Source organism: Trichechus manatus, unplaced genomic scaffold (genome assembly GCF_000243295.1).
Source record: "Trichechus manatus latirostris isolate Lorelei unplaced genomic scaffold, TriManLat1.0 scaffold00005, whole genome shotgun sequence".
NCBI classification, from domain to species: Eukaryota; Metazoa; Chordata; class Mammalia; order Sirenia; family Trichechidae; genus Trichechus; species Trichechus manatus.
In genome coordinates, this window is record NW_004443941.1 from 31738384 (window position 1) to 31753732 (window position 15349).

Below are 15349 nucleotides of genomic sequence, written 5' to 3' on the forward strand. Positions count from 1 at the left end.
AAAAAAATTTGTCTACGACAAATCCAATCAGCATACAATCTCTAAAATCTACAAGATGCTGCAAAACCTCAACAACAAAAAGACAAATAACCCAATTAAAAAATGGGCAAAGGATATGAACAGGCACTTCGCCAAAGAAGATATTCAGGCCGCTAACAGACACATGAAGAAATGCTCAAGATCATTAGCCGTTAGAGAAATGTAGATCAAAACTACAATGAGGTATCATCTCACCCCAACAAGGCTAGCATTAATTCAAAAAACACAAAATAATAAATGCCGGCGAGGTTGTGCAGAGACTGGAAAACTTATACACTGTTGGTGGGAATGTAAAATGGTACAACCACTTTGGTAATCTTTTTGGTGCTTCCTTATAATCTAGAAATAGAAGTACCATACAATCCAGCTATCCCACTCCTTGGAATATATCCTGGAGAAATAAGAGCTGTCACACGAGGAGATATATGCACACCCATGTTCATTGCAGCACTGTTCACAATAGCAAAAAGATGGAAACAACCTAGGTGCCCATCAACGGATGACTGGAGAAACAAATTATGGTATATCCACACAATAGAATACTACCCTACAATAAAGAACAATGATGAAGCCATGAAACATCTTACAACATGGAAGAAGTTGCAGGTCATTATGCTGAGTGAATTTGCAGTCACAGAAGGACAAATATTGTATAAGACCACTATTATAAGAACTCAAGAAAAGGTTTAAACACAGAAGAAAACAGTCTTTGGTTATGAAGGTGGTGAGGGAGGGTGAGGGTTATTTACTAACTAGATAGTAGATAAGAATTCTCTTAGGTGAAGGGAAGGACAGCACACACTACAGAAGTCAGCACAACTGGACTAAACCAAAGCTTATTAAGAAAATGTTCTGTATCCTACTTTGGTGCATCGTGTCTGGGGTCTTATGAGTTTGCAAGCAGCCATCTAAGATACATCAATTTGTCCCAACCACCTGGAGTAGAGAAGAATGAAGTACACCAAAGACACAAGGAAAGTATTAGCCCAAGAGACAGAAAGGGCCACATAAACCAGAGAATTCGTCGGCCTGAGACCAGAAGATCTAGATGGTGCCTGGCTACCACCAATGACCACCCTGACAGGGAACACAACATAGAGTCCTGGATGGAGCAGTAGAAAGATGGGGTGCAGAACTCAAATTCTAGTAAGAAGACCAGATTTAATGGTCTGACTGAGACTGGAGGGACACCAGAAAGCATGGCCCCTGCATTCTCTATCAGCCCAGAAATAAAACAGTTTCCTAGGCCAACTCTTCAGACAGGGATTGGAGTGAACTTTGAAACATAAAGTGATACTCTTGAGGAGTGTGCCTATTAGCTCAAGTAGATAAAGGAAAATAAACAGGCAGCTTCTGTCTGGAGGTGCAATGGGAAGGCAGAGATAGGAGCTGGTAAAGAAAAAAATAAAAATAAAGAATGATGTCGGCCATTGATTTTGCATAGATGCCCTTTATTATACTGAGAAATTTCCCTTCTATACCTATTTTATTGAGCGTTTTATCAGGAATGGGTGTTGGACTTTGTCAAATGCCTTTTCTGCATCAGTTAAGATGATTAAATGATTCTTTTCTTTCCTTTTATTTATGTGGTGCATTATGTTGATTGATTTTCTAATGTTGAATCATCCTTGCATATCTGGTATGAATCCTACTTGGTCATAGTGTATTGTTTTTTTGATATGATGCTGAATTCTATTGGCTAGAATTTTGTTGAGATTTTTCCATCTCTATTCATGAGATATTGGTGTGTAATTTTTGTGTGTGTGTGTGACGTCTTTGCCTGGTTTTGGTATCAGGGTTATGCTGGCTTCATAAAATGAATTTGGAAGTATTCCTTCCTTTTATATGTTCTGAAATAGTTTGAATAGCACTGGTATAAGCTCTTCTCTGAATGTTTGGTAGAATTCTCCAGTGAAGTCATCTGGGGCAGGGCTTTTTTTGGTGGGAGTTTTTTTTATTACCTTTTCAATATCTTCTCTTGTTATGGGTCTATTCAGATCCTCAACATCACTTTGTGTTAGTTTGGGTAGGTAGTGTGTTTCTAGAAGTCTATCCATTTCCTTGAGGTTATCAAATTTGTTAGAGTATATTTTTTTTAATAATACTCTATTATGATCCTTTTTATTTCAGTTGGGTATGTTGTAATGTCCCCCATTTCATTTCTTATTTGGGTTATTTGCCTCCTCTCCTGTTTTTCTTTTGTCAGTCTGGCCAGTGGTTTGTCAATTTTGTTGATCCTTTCAAAGAACTAACTTTTGGTTTTGTTGATTCTATTGTTCTTTTGGTTTTGGATAGTCCTTAAGAGTTCATTTCATAGGTTGGTATCTGGCTAGTACGATTTTGTATCCTAGATTCAGCCTGTGGTCTGATGTTGTTTGTTCTCAGATTGAAGGACTCTCTTTAATAAGTCTTGTAAGTTTCATTTGGTTTTTACATAGTCCCTTAATTTCTGTTTATCTGGAAATGTCTTAATTTCACCATCATATTTGAACAAGAGTTTTGCAGGATATATTATTCTTGGCTGGCAATTTTTTTCTTTCAAAGTTTTATATACGTCATCACATTGCCTTCTTGCCTGCATAGTTTCTGCCGAATAATCTGAGCTTAGTCTTATTGTTTCTCCTCTGTATGTCACTTTTTGTTTTTCTCAAACTGCTCTCAGTATTCTTTGTCTTTGGTTTTCATGAGTGTGATTATGATATGCATTGGTGATTATCTTTTGGGGTCTATCCGATATGGGGTTTATTGACTTTTTGGATGGTCAGCTTATCTTTCATGATATTGGGGAAGTTTTCTGTCAGCAATTCTTCAATGATCCTCTCCATGTTTTCTGTTTTCTCCCCCTGTTCTGGAACTCCAATCACTCGAAGATTTTTGCTTTTGATTGTATCCCACATAATTTTCAGGGTGTCTTCAGTTTTCTTTGTTCTTTTTTTTTTTTATTTTTGCTCAAAGAGAGTTGTATCCAAGTATTTGTCTTCAATTGCGCTGATCCTGTCTTCCATCGTTTCAAACCTGCTCCTCAGCCCTTCTATGACACTGTCCATGTCTGAAATCTTGTTGTTTATCTTCTAGATTTCTAATTGTTGTTTTTGTATGATTTGTATGTGAATTTATTTTAGCATTTTGTTCCTGTATTATTTGCTTGATTTCTTCCATTTTTTGTCTGTATTTTCCTTGAATTTGTCTGCCTTTCCATGAATTTGTCTATTTTTTCCTCATTTTTCTCATTTTTGCCTGCTTTTTGCTTCAACTCTTGGATAGCTCTGAATATTAGAGATTTGAATTCCCTATCAGGTAGTTCTAGTGCCTTTTCTTCTACTGGAAAGTCATCTGGTGTTTTATTTTGGATGCCTACTGGAACCATCCTGTCCTGTTTTTGTAAATGGTTTGATATTGTCTGCTGTCTTCAGGGCATTCAGTAGTTATTTTCCTCATTTATTGATTGTAAATTTGTTTTTCCTGATTTTTTGTTTTATATGGTTATGTCTGAGCTGGCAGGATGTGTATTTTTTGTTGTTTGCTTGTCTGTGGGGAGGGTATTTTTCACTTCCTTCCCCAATGGCAGTATGGTACAGCAAGGCAGGTCCAGCTGAAGTGGAGTTACTGGGATGGGTTGTTTGTGGCATGTACTAGGGCTGGTAGGGCATACTGGGAATCAGCGCAGGGCAGGTTCTGGTAGGCCGTGCCTGTTCTGTTTGGGAGTGTGATATTCAGTGCATGGTTTATGTAGGCAGGAAGGAGGGGGGAGATGGTAATATGTGGAGCTAAGATGGATATGGGAAAGAGGAGAGAGGAACAGGAACCAAAAACATACACACAAACAAGAAAGAGTGCTAAAGGAGCTTGCTATTGGAGTGGAGAGATGAGGGACTGAGAAATGGAGAAAAAGAAAAATGAAACAATGAATAAATAAAACTTAGAGAAAATAAAGAAAAAAAAAAAGCCCCCAGGGATCCCACTGGTGCAGCTGCTAGGACTGGGGAAGTTGCTCCCAGGACATGAAATACAGCCTGGCTACAAGGGGTAGAGATATCACACAGTGCCAGGTATTCAGGAGACATGAAGAAAGGTAAGTATAGAGAAATGAGAAACTGAAAATGAAGAAAGGGAAAAAGAGAGAGAAGAAAGCAAAACAAAACAAGAAAGAGGAAAAAAAATATGGGAAAAGAAATGCCCCTAGGGAAGTCACTGTGAGTCTGCCCAGAGTAAGGGAGTAGCTCCCAAACCGCACAGTACTGCCCAGACAGAAGGGGCTCCCAAGCTGAGAAAAGAAAAAGAAAACAAATCAAAATAGAACAAATCAGAACAAACAACCAAACCAAAAAGAAAAAAAAAAAAAAAAAAACAAACCTGGGGGCTCCCACCAACGTGGCGGCATGGGCTGGGAAGCAGTTTTACAATCGAGCGGTGTTTCACAGCCTTTCACAAAGAAGCAAAGATGACACACAGAGCCAGGTATTTGAGAGAAAGGAGGGGGAGGTGGTGAGAGGTAAAGAAGAAACCTAATGAAGCAGAAAAAAGCAACACCAGCAGCCAACAAATGGCACTCAGGAAGCCGGCCAGTGCAAGTGGGTAGAATCCAAGTGACACTGGGATGAAGCTTGTGCTTCCCAGCCAAGAGACTGTGGCAGAAAAAGAAGCAGAGGAGGTCGAGTGGGGGTGAAGAAGTGTGGGGGTTGGGAGTAGGAAAGCATATATTGCTGGTTACGGTTGTTCTGTCTCCTGCTGGAAGCTCATTTCTTGTACCCCCTGTTCGCTGATCTCTGATAGGGGTCCAAGATGGCAGATCCATGGTGTGTTAGCTGATAGGGGACCTCTGCATGTATCTCTCCTTGCTCTCTATTCTCGGCCATTTTCTTATTCCATTCAGTGCTTGGCTGAGTTCTTTATCACTTCATTTGATACTTATGGTTTCAGGATTGACATGTGACTCTGTTTGACTTAGTTTTTCTGATCTTTGCTGTGGAGGGATGGTGTGGTGCTTCTGTCTATAGTGCCATGTTGCCCAGAAGCCTCAGATCAATATTTTTGCATTATTTCTAGACAAGGGGTTTGAATCTTCTTGAGCTAGTGGTGGGTTGAGATTTTCAAGTTCTGTATCATCTAACACAGGAGTGTCACCTAAGTCCTGAAAACAAACAAACAAAAACTATTTGAAATAGAAGTTAACAGCTGAACTAACCATCTCTAAAGAATTTTTAGTGAGATAATCTTTGAGAAACAGAAGCATCTTAGTTTAAGAAGAACTGTGCCCTCATGTGTCTGCTTTGGTAAGTGATGGCTTATTTACAAAATGTATCCCCAAAGACCTGAACAAATTAACTTGTAGAAAGTTGTATGGTAGAATAATCCAGTTCTGTCCAAAAGGAGAAATAACTGCTATTTTCAAGTGCTTAGTAAATGCTCAGCCGCTAACTGAAACTTTGGTGGTTCGAATCCACCAGTGACTTCATGGAAGAAAACACTAGGCAATGAACTCTTGTAAATATTACAGCCTAGGAAACCCTATGGAGCAGTTCTACTTTGTCACATGGGGTCACTATAAGTCAGAATTGACTCAATGACATCGAATAACAATAACAACAACAGTATGTGCCAAAGGAGTCCCTGGGTAGTGCAAAAAGTTAAGTGCTCAGCTACTAGCTGAAAGGTTGGTGATTGGAGTCCACCCAGAGGCACCTCGGAAGATAAGCCTGGTCATCTGCTTCTGAAATTTCAGTCTTGAAAACCCCATGGAGCAGCTCTACTCTGCACACATGGGATTGCCATGAGTTGGAACTGACTCGACAGCAACCAAAAACAACATTAACAAGTATGTGTCAGGCTACGTGTTAAATATTTTACATGGAAATTTTCATAAGAACTTTATGAAGTAAGTATAATTATCCCTATTTTACTGATGAGAGAAAACAAGTTTAAGAAGATGAATAATTAACTAAAAAGTTCAGAGGTAGGTAAGAGAACAGAGATTTGAATGCTGGTTGCCTCATTCCAGAGCCTGGACACTTATCCATCATGGTAGAGTCTCTCCCATATGCTGTGGGCTCGAGCCTCCTAGATAATTTGGAGTATGTACTTGCTTATTTTTATCTACTCTAGTTAAGAAGGTAAAGTCCAGCTTTCTTATGTTTGATACTCAGTAAAAATACATCAAGTTCATAACTTAGAGCAGTCCTGTGTCTTTAACATCTAATATCCAACACAATCAATATTGGACACACTCAATAATGAATGGTATAAATAGCACCACAGATTTCTGCCATCTTAATTATTTCAACCATAAGAATGTGTGACTCTCTGACTACTTAGCGAGTTTACCACACATGTATATTCTCCACTACTAGAATTAAAGATGACACAATTGGCTACTATAGTTAATCCTTCGACTTCCATTCTAAAATGAAAAGAACAAGCTTCTCTATTCTGAAAAAATTTGTAGCAGTATGTGGTTTTCAGATGGATTGATTCAGCTGAAAATTTGAATGACCTGTTAGTAATTGACATAATAAAAATAAAGTAAAAGATATAAAAATATATAACACATGTGATGCTTAGTTACTGAAAAAGTGGAATAGCAAAACTGAGCAATAAAAAAGAGTATTTGTAATACCTAAGTGGTTTGGAAAATTCTTGGCAATGAATTCAGTGGTAACAGATCCAAAATTTTTATCCTGAAAGTCATTATTCTTGCTTTTCACCTTGATTATTTAAAAGTTTTAAGAGCTGAATCAAAACGGTTGTTGGAAGAACCAGAGAAGGAAGTGGGTACAAAGAGAGAAAGAGATTGAGGAACTACTGAGGATAAAAAAGAAAAAACTAAAAATAAGCTTCCTTTTCAAATGGAAATCAGGCCCAACACAGTGAGGCAAACCCCACTGCAGAAAACACTGCACACAAAAGTGAAGAACAGAGATGGTTAATGGACAGAATAATTCACCTGATGCTGGATTTTTCCAGCAAACGGCATTTCTAAATCAGGCATCTTTTGTTATGAGTGTCAAGAGAATACAAAGACAGTCTAAATCCAACAAAGAAAATCATTGATTCAAAAAGAAGAGATGGGAACCCATTGATAATGAGCCCCAGAGTAATACAACTTCAAAATTATTTGGCAGCATACTCTGAAAGCAGCTTAGCTCCTCAGGGAATATCATGCCCAGTCAAAGCCTTGTCCCAGGATTTTATCACAGCTAGCAAATTCTCTTTAATTAGGATGACTTTTATATAGAACTGAGGTCATATTTATAAAAGTTTATACTGCCAGGAAAAATAGAAGAAGAAGTCAGTATACTGAGGGGCTACTCCTAGTATTTAGTTATCGCTTTGGAAGGTTTGACTAACAGCTCAGCAGCTTCCAAATGTGTCATGTTGCTTTGGGTTACCTATCCTTGAAACCCAAGGGCATTTAGGCAAAGGTATGAATGAACATTTAGTCTCAACCCACTAAGCTGTAGATAATGCAGAGTCTTTATATAATACTGATAAGTTTTTAAGCTAATTTAGGCGAGCTTATAATGTTGAGGGTTACAACCGAACCAGGCAGTATTCATACTTTTATGGAAGCCTTACCAATAAAATGAAGGATTTCAGATTTTGAGAAACATGTGTGACTTCAGGCCAACCTCTCATCTTCCCCTCACCCCAACCTTTTATCCATCAGCTTGAGGTAACAGTGACAAAACAATCATATTTTCTGCAGGGTTGTTGATGGGATATGGAGGAGAACAAATCACAAAAGAAAGAACACTTACATAACAATATTTACTCTGTAACAGAAGCAGAATAAGAGTTCTATGGTTTGTGCTAGGACTGTGATGTTGTCATATTTAACTTCATTTTATAGTATACAACGATGCATTCCACAACTCCAGAGGTGAAGGAGGCAGGCAAGCACCAAGGAAAGAAGAAAGAATGTTTTTTCACTGTCTTCTAAAAAGAAAGACAGGTAGTTGAGCCAACAAGTTTATTCTTCAAATATTAGTTTTTCCATTCCTTTTACATGATTCTAAATTTGATTTCAGGCAGGATACTTTAGCTTTCCAAAATTAGTCAATTTCTGTCTATTATCCCATATGCTGGGAATATAAAATTCCCTATAGCAAATTCATTGTTCAAAAATGACCACCAGCACTCACCCTTGGTTGCCTAGAAGACAGGCAGCTGAAACCAAGGGCTTTCCCTTCCCCCAACAGAAGGGGCTTCGCCCACCTCAGCTTCCCAAGGCCCTGAAGGCCCCTATGGGTAGGGCAGCTTCCCAATAACTTCTGAAAACAGTTGATACCTAACCCAAACTGCCTAGTGCCATAAAGCCCAGTAAACCAGTTGCCATTCAGTCAGTTCTGACTCATGGAGACCTCATGTGTGTCAGAGCAGAACTGCTCCATAGGGTTTTCAATTGCTGATGTTTTGAAACTAGATTGCCAGGTCTTTCTCACAAGGCACCTCTGGTTGAACTTGAACTGCCAGCCTTTCAGTTATCAGCCCAGAACCCAGGAGTTTAATTATCTTCCCACTGACAAAGTTCCTCTTGTAATTGACATACAAAAGGTATAATGGAAGTAAGGTCCCTCCCCTGGAATGCTGACCACACTGAATGTGCAGCAGAGTCTCCTAGCACCAGCAGATTTCCTCATGAGGACACTGAGGAAATAGGGGGACATATGTCTTCTCTCCTTCATGACCTTGGCTCAGAAGTTTCCCCAATGAAATCTGTCCCTTACTCCACTCCAAATTGTGTGGTACTCTGGAATTCATCAACAGCAGGTGCAGAAATCACGATTTCTTACTCATTACATCACACATTGTAAAGATATTTGTGAACAAAAGTGAAAGAAATTGTATGGTTTTTCCTGTGTTTCATTATTTTGAAATTTTTAATTAGAAAATTTGAACCTGTAATCAAATTTATTTTTATTTCATTTAGGATTCCAGTATCATTAAATTACATGTAAGATCACTCAGTTGCTACCTAGTGACCACAAATAGATCTATGACCACAAATATAGCATTGTTGATTAAAAATCATAAAAATAAGCACAAATAATTGAGAAAGCAAAGCTACAATTACTGAAGACCTGAAGTAGTAAATAAATAAACAAGGTTACCAAAACTTAAAGTTTATTGCATATTTTTCAGTAATTTAGTATTCCTGTGAAGTTTTGAACTATACTATGGTCAGAGTCCAAGAATTTATAATTACCTACATGTAGATTTTCTACAAAAATTGTCATTAAAAAACACAGATAAATCTCAGCTCTCAAATATAAGCTATATTGATTCACACACAGGAACCCTGATGGCACAGTGCTTAAGAGCTACAGCTGCTAACCAAAAGGTTGGCAGTGAGAATCCACCAGCAGATCCTTGGAAATTCAATGAGGCAGTTCTACTCTGTCCTATAGGGTTGCCATAAGTAAGAATCTACTTGATGGCAATGGGTTTGGTTTGGTTTGATTCACACACTTGCAATTTACAGTGAGACCAATGCTCCAACCCATGAACAATCTTGCCCACCATCCTGTGATAGGGTGCCAAAGATGGTTGTTTTTGTTAGATGCCCTCGAGTCAGTTCCAACTCATAGTGACCCTATGTACAACAGAGTTAAACACTGCCTGGTCCAGTGCAATCCTCACAATCATTGCTATGTTTGAGCCCATTGTTGCAGCCACTGTGTCAATTCATCTCTTTTAGCGTCTACCTCTATTTCAATGACCCTCTACTTTATCAAGCATGATGTCCTTCGGCTACTTGTACCTCCTTTTAACATGTCCAAAATAAGGGAGGCAAAGTCTCACCACCTTGGCTTCTAAGGAGCATTGTGGCTCTATATCCTTTAAGACAGATTTGTTTGTTCTTCTGGCAGTCCATGGTATACTCAATATTCTTTATCAACACCTAACTCAAAAGCATTAATTCTTCTTTCATCTTCCTTATTTATTGTCCAGCTTTTGAACACATATGAGACAGTTGAAAATACCATGGCTTGGATCAGACACACCTTAGTCCTCAAAGTGACATCTTTGATTTTTAGCACTTTAAAGACATCTTTTGCAGCAGATTTGCCCAGTGCAACACATCGTTTGATTTCTTGATTGCTGCTTCCATGGCAATTGATTGTGGATTCAAGTAAAATGAAATCCTTGACAACGTCAATATTTTCTGCATTTATCATGATGTTACTTATTGGATCAGTTGAGAGGGTTTTAGTTTTCTTTATGTTGAGGTGTAATCCATAATGAAGGCTGTAGTCTTTGATCTTCGTTAGTAGGTTCCTAAGTCTTCTTTGCTTTCAGTAAGCCAGCTTGTGTCTTCTGCATATTGCAGGTTGTTGATGAGTCTTCCACAAATCCTGAGGCCACACTCTTCATTAGTCCAGCTTATCAGATTTATGTGCTCAGCATACAGACTGAATAAGTATGGTGAAAGGATACAACCCTGATGCAAACCTTTCCTGACTTTAAACCATGCAGTATTCCCTTGTTCTGTTCGAACGACTGCCCCTTGGTCTACATACAGGGCCCGCATGAGCACAATTAAGTGTTCTGGAATTCCCATTCTTCATCCATTCTTCATACTGTTATCCATAATTTGTTATGATCCACACAGTCAAATTCCTTTATATAGTCCATAAAACACAGGTAAACATCCTTCTGATATCCTCTACCTTCACCAGATCCATCTGACATCAGCAATGATATCCCTCATTCCACATCCTCTTCTGAATCCAGTTTGAATGTCTGGCAGTTCCCCATCAATGTACTGCTGCCACCGTTTCTTTTTTTTTTTTTTTCTTTTTATTGTACTTCAGGTAAAGGCTTACAAAACAAATAGTTTCTCATGAAACAGTAGTAGAAATACTGTTTTATGACATTGGTTAACAACCCCACAACATGTCAACCCTCTCCCTTCTCGAACTTTTTTTTTGGTGAAAACATACACAGCCAAAGATACACCATTTCAAAAATTTCTACATGCACGGTTCAGTGATATCGACTACACTCTTCCAATTGTGCTGCTATTCTCACTTTAGATGAACACTTACAGAACAAAATAGTTTCTCATTTAACAGTTAGTACACATGTTGCCCTATGACAATGATTAACAACCTTTTTTGTCTTTCTTCATTACTCAGTTTCTCATCTCTTTATACCTTCCTTCTTCTTCTGTCTCCTGAATACCTGGCCCTCAGTGACATCTCTACACCTTCTAGCCAGGCTGTACTTCAACACCTGGGAACAACTTCCCCAGGCCTCGTAGCCACACCGGTGGGATTCCTAGGAGCTTTTCTTTTCTTTTTTCTTTCTAATTTTTATTTATTCATTCTTTTCTTTTCCTTCTACCTCTTCCCCGTTTTGTTTTTCTCCATTTCATGGTCTCTCATCTCTCCATTCCAATGGCAATCTCCCCTAGCACTCTTCTTTGTTTGTTTCTACGTTTTTGCTCCTGTTCCTCTCTCGTCTCCCATACCCATCTTAGCTCTGCATAACAAAATCTCCGCCCTCCATCCTGCCTACCTGCACAGTGTGCTTAACATCACACCACTAAGCAGCACAGGAACAGCCCACCAGAGCTTACCCTGCACTGATTGCTGATCCGCACTTGTGGCTGTAGTAGGGGCTGCAGACAGCCCATCCCAGCGACTCCTCTTCAGCTGACCTGTCCTATTGTGGAATGTCTGAGGGACTGACCCTGCTAATTGGACAGGGAGGCAAAAAGTATCTTGCCCACAGACGGGCAAAAAACAAACACGCAGCCCGCCTGCTCAGATAGCCAAAGAAAAAAAAGGACAAAACAAACAAATCTACAATCAATAAATGAGAAAAATAACTACTGAATACCCTGAAGACAGCAGACAATATCAAAACATTTACAAAAACAGGATAGGATGGTTCCAGTGGGCATTCAAAATAAAATAAAACACCAGATGACTTTCCAGTAGAAGAAAAGGCACTGGAACTTTCTGATAAGGAATTCAAGTCTTTAATACTCAGAATTATCCAAGAGTTGAAGCACGATGAAGACAAGAATGAGGAAGAAATAGACAAATTCATGGAAAGGAAAGAAAAATTCATGGAAAATAGAGATAAAAAATGGAAGAATTCAGGAAAATAATTCAGGAACAAAATGCCAAAATAAATTCACAACTACAAATTATACAAAAACAACAATTAGAAATCTAAATGATAAACAATAAGATTTCAGAAATGGACAGTGTCATAGAAGGGCTGAAGAACAGATATAAAATGGTAGAAGACAGGATCAGTGGAATTGAACACAAACACGTGGATACAACTCTGTTTGAGGAAAACTCAGAAAAAAGAACAAAGAAAAATGAAGAGACCCTGAGAGTTATGTGAGATACAATCAAAAGCAAAAATTTGGAAGTGATTGGAGTTCAAGAACAGGGGGAGAAAACAGAAAACACAGAGAGGATCACTGAAGAACTGCTAACAGAAAACTTCCCCAATACCATGAAAGATAAAAAGCTGGCCATCCAAGAAGCTCAACGAACCCCATATAGGATAGACCACAAAAGAAAATCACCAAGGCATATCATAATCACAATCGCCAAAACCAAAGACAAACAAAGAATCCTGAGAGCAGCTGGTGAAAAACAAGAAGTCACATAGAGAGAAGAAACAATAAGTTTAATCTCAGATTATTCAGCAGAAACCATGCAGACAAGAAGGCAATGAGATGACATATAGAAAACCTTGAAAGAAAAAAATTGCTAACCAAGAATAATATATCCTGCAAAACTCTCGTTCAAATATGATGGTGACACTATGACATTTTCAGATAAACAGAAATTAAGGGAATATGTAAAAACCAAACCAAACTTACAGGAATTATTAAAGAGAGTCTTTCGATCTGAGAACAAACAACTTCAACTCACAGGATGAATCTAGGATGCAGGATTGTACCAGCCAGATACCAATCTAGGAAATGAACTCTCAAGGACTATTCAAAACCAAAAGAAATACTACAGGGAATCAGAGCAGTTAATCTGTAAATGACAACAACATCAGAACAATAAAAGAGGGAATAAATGGTGTAGGTATAGAACCTTCTAATGGAGAGGAAAGCAAGGTGATACCAAGTAATAACAGACTGCTTCAAACTTAGAAAGATAAGGGTAAATTTCATGGTAACCACAAAGAAACTTAACAAACATATTCATAAAAATATACAAGAAAAACATAAAGTCTCAGTAAAAACAAAACCTACAAAAACAAAATAAATGAAAAAAAATCCACAAACAAAAGTAATTCAGCACAGGACAGTAAGAGAAACGAAGAAAACGTCAGCACCACAAAAAAAAGCACTACAAAATGACAGCAATAAACTCAAATATATCAATAATTACACCGAATGTAAATGGCCTCAATGGACCCATAAAGAGATGGAGACTGAAAGAATGGATAAAAAATACTAGGATCTATCAATTGGCTGTCTACAAGAGACACACCTTACAAACAAAGACGTGAATTTATTAAAAATTAAAGGTTGGAAAAAAAAGTATCAAGCTAACATCTACCCAAAAAAGAGGATAGGCACTACTAATCTCATATAAAATAGACTTTAAAACAAAATCCACCATAAAAGACAAAGAAGGACACTATATAATGATTAAGGGAATGATTTGAAGACATAAACATAATAAACATCTACACACCCAATGACAGAGATCCAAAATACATAAAACAAACTCTAACAGGACTGAAAAGAGAAATGGACAGTTCCACAATAATAGTAGGAGACTTCAACACACCACTCTCAGTAAAGGACAGAACATCTGAAAAGAAACTCAACAAAGATACAGAAGACATAAAGGGCACAATCAGCCATCTTGACCTCATAGACATATATAGAACACTCCATCCAACAGCTGCAAAGTATACATTCTTTTCCAATCACATAGAACGTTCTCCAGAATAGGCCACATGTTAGACCACAGAGCAATCCTGAACAAGATCCAAAACAATGAGATAATACAAAGTATCTTCTCTGACCACAATGCCATCAAGGTAGAAATTAATAACAGAAAGAGCAAGGAAAAAAAATCGACTACATGGAAACTGAATAACACCCTGCTTACAAACCACTGGGTAATAGAAGAAATCAGAGATGGAATCAAAAAATTTCTAGAATCAGAGAATGAAAACACATCATACAAAAACCATTGGGACACCGTAAAGGCAGGGCTTAGAGGACAATTTGTAGCAATAGTTGCACACATCAAAAAAGAAGAAAGGGACAAAATCAAAACATTAACTACACAACTCAAACAAATAGAAAGAGAATAACAAAAAAGCCCACAGCCACCAGAATAAAGGAAATAATAAAGATCAGAGCAGAAATAAATGAAATAGAGAACAGAAAAACAATAGAAAGAATCAACAAAACCAAAAATTGATTCTTTGAAAGAATCGACAAAGTCGACAACCTGCTGGCCAGACTGACTAAAGAAGAACAGGAGAGGATGCAAATAACCCAAATAAGAAATAAAATGGGCTACATTACAACAGACCCAACTGAAATAAAAAGGATCATAACAGAGTATTATGAAAAACTACACTCCAACAAATTTGAAATCCTAGAGGAAATGGATAAATTTCTAGAAACACAATACCTACCTAAACTACAAAAAGTGATGTTGAAAATCTGAACAGAGCCATAACAAGAGAAGAGATTGAAAAGGTAATTTTAAAAAAAAAAACTCCCAACCAAAAAAAGCCCTGGCCCAGACGGCTTCACTGGAGAATTCTACAAAACATTCAGAGAAGAGCTTGTATCTGTACTATTCAAATTATTTCAGAACATAGAAAAGGAAGCAAAACTTCCAAATTCATTTTATGAAGTCATCATAACCCTGATACCAAAACCAGGCAAAGACGTCACAAAAAAAGAGAATTACAGACCAATATCTCTCGTGAATATAGATGCAAAAATTTTCAACATAACTCTAGCCAATAGAATTCAGCATCATATCAAAAAAAAATAACCATGACCAAGTAGGATTCATACCAGATATGCAAGGATGGTTCAACATTAGAAAATCAATCAACATAATCCACCACATAAACAAAAGGAAAGAAAAGAATCACATGATCATATCAATTGATGCAGAAAAGGCATTCAACAAAGTCCAACACCCATTCCTGATAAAAACTCTCAAGAAAATAGGTATAGAAGGGAAATTTCTCAACATAATATAGGGCATCTATGCAAAACCAACAGCCAACATCATTCTTAATGGAGAGAGGTGGAAAACATTCCCCTTGAGAACAGGAACAAGACAAAGAT